This window comes from Larus michahellis, chromosome 2, assembly GCF_964199755.1.
Source record: "Larus michahellis chromosome 2, bLarMic1.1, whole genome shotgun sequence".
Lineage (NCBI taxonomy): Eukaryota > Metazoa > Chordata > Aves > Charadriiformes > Laridae > Larus > Larus michahellis.
Window position 1 is genome coordinate 35,788,842 of NC_133897.1, and position 7,511 is coordinate 35,796,352.

General features: G+C 41.0%; 1 long non-coding RNA gene across 1 annotated transcript; it reads right to left on the reverse strand.

Moving 5' to 3' along the window:
- Positions 1-338: 338 nt before the first annotated feature.
- Positions 339-880, reverse strand: LOC141738253 (uncharacterized). The gene is made up of 2 exons (XR_012585347.1): positions 706-880; positions 339-498 (listed from the first exon to the last, which is right to left on the reverse strand). It is a non-coding gene; the product is annotated as an uncharacterized LOC141738253 (long non-coding RNA).
- Between the last annotated feature and the right edge of the window lie 6,631 nt (positions 881-7,511).

Below are 7,511 nucleotides of genomic sequence, written 5' to 3' on the forward strand. Positions count from 1 at the left end.
GTATGTACTATGATTTTACATTCATATTTCTGTCCACTATTAGTTTCTTTACTACCTCACAATATTTTTTACAGTGAACTGATGTCTCAAATGTTCCAGTTTCTACTCAGCAAGGGATATTTACTTTATAGGAAAGCCTGGAAACAAATTTGACTTGCACTGAAATGACACAAAAGCTCCCAATTAATGTCGATGAGAGTTGAGGAGAACTCTGAACTAAGTAAAGCCCATTCTGATATGCAGAGAGGGGAGAAGGGGATCTATGGAAGTCAGACAGCTCCTGGCTGAGCTCAAATGCAAGAGGAAAGCACGCAGAAGGTAGAAACAGACAGGCTACCCAGGAGGAATATAGAAACTTTTCTTGAATTTACAGTTGTGAAGCTAGAAAGGCCAAGGCTCAGCTGGGTTGGAACTTGCAGGGAGCACGTAGGTCAGCAAGAACATTGGCAGCAATATGAAAGCTAAGACACAGCCTTCCTGTGTAGTCAGGCAGGGAACCTGGTAACAAAAGAAAGAGGAGGCTGAACTACTCAATGTTTTTCTTTCTGACCTTAGGTTTCAACAGTAAGGTCTGCCACCTGGTCTCCCATTTCCCTGATCTCCTGCTAGCCTAGTCTGTGGGAGCATATCAGGAGGCAGCGAGGGAAGGGCTACTCCAGCAGGGAAGGTGACCAAGGTTAAGGACAGCACAGATGGTGATCTTACCATTGGGGCATGATCCAACAGCTCCCGAGCAAGAGTACTGACAGCAGCAGGTCCCATCCACCATCCAGCAATCATCAGGCAAAGGTAAGGTAACAAGGTAGATCCAAGGTCAACCCAGGAAATCCAAATAATAAATCATGACCACCAAGAAACAGGACTAGAAATGGGTTCTACAGCTGCAACATAGCTCAGGAAGGGATTCATAGCCTGGGCCTGAGCTTAAGAGAGCTCCTGGCCTCATGGTCAGTGGGTGTGTGGGTGAAGGTCCCAGATGAGGGTGGTCAAGGCAATTACAGCCCATTAGTGCACTCAGGGCCCCAGTAGAGTGAAGAGTGCTCACAGCTGAGGAAGATATGGTTAAGGAGTATTGGAGCCAACTGGATAGATACAAGTCCACAGGACCAGAAAGGATGCACCTGAAAGTCCTGAGGTAGTTATTGTGCTACCCCTCTCTGTCATCTTTGAAAGGTCATTGTGATTGAGGCAGATGTCTGATGTTTAGAAAAAACACATCACATAGAATCATTTAGGTTGGAAAAGACTTTTGTGATCACCGAGTCTAACCGTCACAGCTGTCTTCAAGAGGGACAACTAAGGGAAATGCAGGCCAATGAGCTTTGTCTTAGGTCCAGGAAGGTTATGGAGCAAATCCTCCTGGAAATCATTTCCAGCCACATGAAGATGATTGGGAGCCACCAGTGTAGACTGTTCAAAGGCAAATCATGGCTGAATAACCTGAGCTCTCTCTCATGAGATGTCTGGTTCTGGGCATAAGGGAAGGGCAAGATCCCAAGCTCTGGGTCTCAAGAATCTTTTCAAGGCACAGTGTTTCCTTTGCACAACATAAACATGTGGAAAGACTTCATCTACTTTGTCTAGGCCAGCTTCCATAGACCATCCCAATTTTACCAGATATATAAGCTCATAGACTGGATTAGATAAGGCATCCTGATCCTGCAGCATAGTTGTTTCTGTGTTTCCCCTTGAGGGTCTTGTGAGGTTTTATTTCTTGTTTAAAGTAGTAAACTACTTCTGCCAGTTTTCTTTTTACTGTCTTTATCTGAGCAGCGAAGTACAGAGGGAGGCATTTTTGGCTTGGGCCAGGAGGAAGGCTTGTGGGAAGTATCCGTGCTGAGTCCTTGGGTTTCACAGAGTGTGTGTGGCATCTGGACAGTTGTCTTTCAGTCCAATGCAGGTAGGTTCAAGGAAAGCATAGCCTTTCTTTCAATTAAATGTATGAATCAACCTTAAATATTTTGTGTCCTGGTTTCAGCTAGGATAGAGGGATAGAGTTAATTTTCTTTCTAGTAGCTGCTGTGTTCTGGACTTAGTATGAGAATAATGTTGATAATATATATTGGTTTAGTTGTTGCTAAGTAATGTTTACATTAGTCAAGAACTTTTTCACCTTCCCATAGGAGCTGAGAAGGAGCACAGGCAGGACGAGCTGGCCTAAGGAATATTCCATACCATAGACGTTATGCTCGGTATATAAATGAATGTTGGCCAGGGGGCAGGAATCCACAATCATTGCTCAGGACAAGCTGGGCAATCTACCATCACATGGAGAGAGCAACTTGCATTGTATCACTTTATTTTGTGTATCCTTTTACCATTATTATTATTATTTTACTCTTCTGTTACTGCTCTATTCAACTGTCTTCATCTCGACCCATGAGGTATTTTCCCTCTCCTTTTCTCCCTCTTCTCCCTACCCTACTGGGGGGAGGGAGGGGAGAGAGAGTGAGCAGCTGTGTGGTCCTAGTTGCTGGCTGGGGTTAAACCATGACATTTTGTCACCTGATGAAAATAGGTTGTTACAGGAGTGCAGTTCAGTGGGAATATCTTTGTAGTAACAGAGGGGATAGTTTCTTTGGGGTCCACTGCCGAGCAAAGGAGTCACTCGTGGGAGTGGGCCCAACTGGGACCCGGCCAGTGCAGAATTCCTCTTTGTTGTGCAAAGCTTTGCGCTAAATCCTGGTGCTTTTCTAAATCTCACCAATGCACCCCAGACCCATAACAGATGGAGATATGCAATATATTGAATTAGGTAACTTGTCCTTCTAGTGCCAATGTAGATCCACATTAGACTTGCAGCAGCTTTAGTAGATCCACGTGTTAAAAGAGGAGCAAGAAGTGCCTTTGTAAAGTGGGTATCTGGGCATTGAAATTGGATGGCCTCTTTGCCAAAGGAATGGGATCCTCATTCATTAGGTAAAACACAGTAAGTTATAATAACGGTTAACTGCACTGAGAAAAAACAAGTAATGTCTAGACACTATTTCTTATTCATGCACTAACATTTCTCAACTCTTTAAGTGTGATGAAATATTTTACTTCACAAGCCACAATGCTTTTCAAAACGTAGAGTATAACTTCTTATGTAATGGCTTCAGTGTCCCCTAAAACACAGAAAACATAGGTTCCTCTGCATAATACTTCTTCTACATTCAGGCCATATTTCTTTTACCTTCAGGTCATAAATGTGAATGGCAAAATATATCAAAGTGGCAAATGATTTAAAAAACAAAAGGGGAAATTACAATGGATTGAAAAGAAAGTCATACTTAGTTTTCCAAATGAGGAACTTATCAAAGAAAAGTGTTTCCTGCACAGAGTACTTCGCAGAACAAAAATAATCGGGCTATATCTAAAATTGAATGCATGCACACCATTTCCTGCAAAGCTCAAGCGTGACTCAAGTGAGGCTCAGTGCGATGACCGAACCTTTGATTCCTAGACAGACTCTTTTGCCTACTCGTGTGAGCAGTTTTAGCGTCAAAATGTTCTTCCTCACAAAGTCGGTGGCCTTGGATCTTTCTGAGAACTACGCATGTCCTTAATACTATGGGACCATGGCAAATGGGCACTTCCTTTGGTTTCTGCTGTGATCTGGGGACAGACGCTGTGCAGACATCAGCTCCAATAAAAACTGGAGGTCTCTGTAACCTGATTGACTCTGGCCAGATACCACTACTCCTGGGGGCATCTGCTAGTCATGTGCTGCGTGATCCACCTGTGTCCCTTACCGATGGGTTGATGTGCTGCGTGATCCACCTGTGTCCCTTACCGATGCCACAACACACCTTACACGCAGGCCTTTCTCTTGCCATTGTCTGGAACAATCAGCTGCTTCAACTCCATGAATGTTTAAATGCAGTATGGTTAAAAAGATGCCTTTTGGGTTTTTTAATGAGTCATGGAAAAAATGAAATTGTTATGATGGAAGTGCCATTGGAGTCATACTTGTTGCGCTGTATTATTCTTTCCTCTACAACTATATGCAAATTCTTCAATGGGCTTTACTGAGATCTGATGTAGGCTGTTGTTCTCTGAAGTTTAGGGAAATCCCCAAATTAAAATCATTCCAGTATCAATTTCATAATTCCATGAAAAGTTTCATTAAAAATGCCATTCATGTCACTCCCTGAAGTCATCCTTGCAATTGCAGGATGTGCAGTTACAGTAGGAAGGGAAAATGGTCAAAATACATAATTTTTTTATATATATATATACACATAACTTATAGTACTATACAATATATTGTTGTTATGTTATATGCTTCATATACAAAATATATAAAAATACACGGTTTAGTGTGTGTGTATATATATGTATATAGTAGTATATATGTGTATATATTATGGTTCGTAACTGATGCCTCAAAGCCACAGTCCTTGGAGCTATTTTAGGCTAAGGCCTAGCACTCGTATTTCAGGGGAACTGGTAGAAAACACACTGTTGAATAAACAGTTGAAAATAAATGCATATGACATACCGAAAAAAAACTTAACAACGCTTTTCCAAAGGGAAAGTTATGTTTCAAAAATCTATTGGAGAAGTCTACAAGCATGCAGACTAACTAGGTGGATCCAGTTGATGAAGTGCACTCAGATCTCCAAAGACGACTTTACATTGTCTTTTAAGGGAACAAAGTTTCCATGGGATAAGAGTGAAGGACGTTGCATGGCTAAGCAATCATTAAAAGATAACAAACACAGATAAGAATAAGCAGTCTTTTTCACAGTGGAGGAAAATCACCAACTGAATCCCACAGACTCGTGTTAAAGCCTGTACTGTCTAATATATTCCCATGCTGTGCAAAAAAGTGTAACTACTGAAGTAGCAATGTTCACTGATGACGCTATTCTACTTCTCCCAGAGAAGTGGACATTCCAGAGCTCCAATAGACATTCAGTGCAGAAGAATCAAGTTTACAATTATATTCCACAGTCCTGGATGCTAAAGTCACTGGCTAACATAGTCTAGCTTTACGTCTGTACCAATAGTGAGCAGTTTTCCTTCTTGTAGATATCTATCTACCATAGATAGATACTCTGAACAGCCATTATTAGTTCTGTATTCTTAAACAATGTTCAGTTTCCTTCTAATTGGTATGTAAACATTTTTTTCTATTGTAGATTTGGTGACCATATGAGTGTTGGTGCAACTTTTAGAATATGAGCAGCAAGGTAGACTGGCACAGAGCACTGTTAGCATGAAACGCTAAATCTGATCAGAAAAGACCTGGAAAACAGAGTGTTTGCAGTGGCGGTGGCCATTCTGCATCTCTGCTGGTGTTGTGGTCCTATGACAGCGGAGCTCGACCGGGGCAAGGGTGCCAGAAAGAGATCCTGCAAAAGCTCTGTGCAGATGACGTAGACGTAGCACACACGCGATGCAAGTCAGGCATCAGAAGCATCAGGGGAACAGGGTCCTAGCATCATGAATTTGCTGCACAGGCAAATGTCTTCAGTACCAGCACACACTCTCTCCAGTACCTGCACATGCTTCACATCCGCACACTGGATACCATTTTTGCACTGATGCAGGCAGAGGCTGTACCTCTATCAAAGGCTGATCTATCAAAACCATGTATCAGGAGGCCAATTGAAAAAGTCTTGTTTTCACCAGACTAGAAAACTTATTTCCATGGATCATGCCATTGCTCAAAATAGAGGAAAATGCACTTTAAAACAAAGTTTTGTGACCAAATGTTTCAGACAATTAAAAAGGCATAAGCTTTCAGACAGTGAAAGTTCTTGGAAACAAATCCAATTTTGAGTAGGAGAGTCTTAGAGACAGCTAGAGTAGTCTGTGAAATCAGTATAACTGATCAGCAATCAGGTAGGGGACAAGATACTGTACATTTTTAAAAATCCTTTTAGAATAAGACATCTTAACAAAAACAAAACACCAGGCAGACTTTTTTGGGGGGGTTAACTTGTGGTTTTAATTCACTATTGCTTTCTTGAACTAGTTGCAGAAGACATTACCACATAACTTGCTTTCATTTTCTTATATGAGCATGTTTTTCCTTGCCCCAAGTGAAACAGGATATCCATCTTTCAGAATTTCTGTCCTACCTTTTGCAACACCATTCATTTGTATGTGGTAAGAGCACAAGCATTTAGCAAATTACACTGTGATTAAAGGAAGTTTGCAGTTTTTCTATTGCAATAGAATAAAGCTTTTGTTGAGCTACAAGATTGACTAATGTGGGACGCTTCCTACTTCCCCTTACTTTGATGTCATATATTTAAGAGAAGAACAGCAGAAGTAATAACTGTATTTTAGTGTTTATTTTTTCTCATTTTGCCATGACGCTGACTTTCAACAAGGGCAGATCTAAAGAGCACGTAAACCAGCTGGAGGTGGCCCTTCAAATCCCATGCCATTAGTCAGACATTAGCCGTGTCACCCATGCAAAGAGTATCTGTCTTCACCCCATTAATGCTGTATAGCGATTTTCTTTTTTAAAGAAAATGCTGTTAAATGTCTATGCTGCATTGTCTTCGGTAACAAAAAATAGCTAAAGATCGTGAAGGGAACCTGAAAAATAAAGTGATTTTGCTAAGGAGATTTTTCAACTATACATAACATACTATGACCAAAATGGTATACAGATTCATTTCTTAATAATTTGCACTCCAAAATTTCAGTTTCATTTTGGAAGGAAAGAAGTCACCAATGTAGAATTTTAGGGCCTGTTTGCTGTAGGAGAATCCACAATGATGAGAAAGTAACTGGGGAACGAAACACTGACGCTGCAAAGCGAAAGTTGAGCAACTATGACTTTTTTAGCTTGACTGTTTCTCCTTTTACAGTTTTCAATTTACCAACTTTTCAGCTTCACTAGCTAGTTAATATCTGGGCTCAAAGAAGAGCAGAAAGATCTTGGCCAATGAATCAGCATCTCTGTCCCTTCAGCATGAGCCTTCGCAAAGCCTGGGCTCAGAGACATCCAAGAGATCCTCCACCAAATGGGGAAAAGGTAGGAAATGAGAAAAAAGAAGACGTAATGGAACAGAAATATTAGGTTTTCCATATTCATTAGAAAGGACATGGAAACCGATATCACTGGTTTTTTGCGTTTGGTTGTTTTGGGTTTGTTGTTTGGGTTTTTTGTTTTGTTTTTTTTTTAAAAAGAGCTTCCAGCTGTTTTTAAAGCACTTTCTTTACTTGTAAAAGGACTTTGATTCTTCAAGTGAAATTACATGCATAGGTGCCCTTTAAAAAGTATTTTGTAGAGACACTATAAAGGTTCATCCACTTCAAATCAATGGCTACTTTCCATTATGAGTATTCCATACCACTTAAGTGGGTTAGAAGGAGATTGCTTACTTGGAAGCACATTAGCAGGCCTGGATCACACAGGCTCCTCCTGGGTTTATACATTGTAAAACTGCCTTTATTCCCAGGAACATGAAATATTTTCTCAGTGGGATTCTCACGACATACGGGTTGCAGGATGAGTGCTGCTCAGGGAAGGCCACAGCTGCTCAGCACTTTCACTCTTTGCTCAA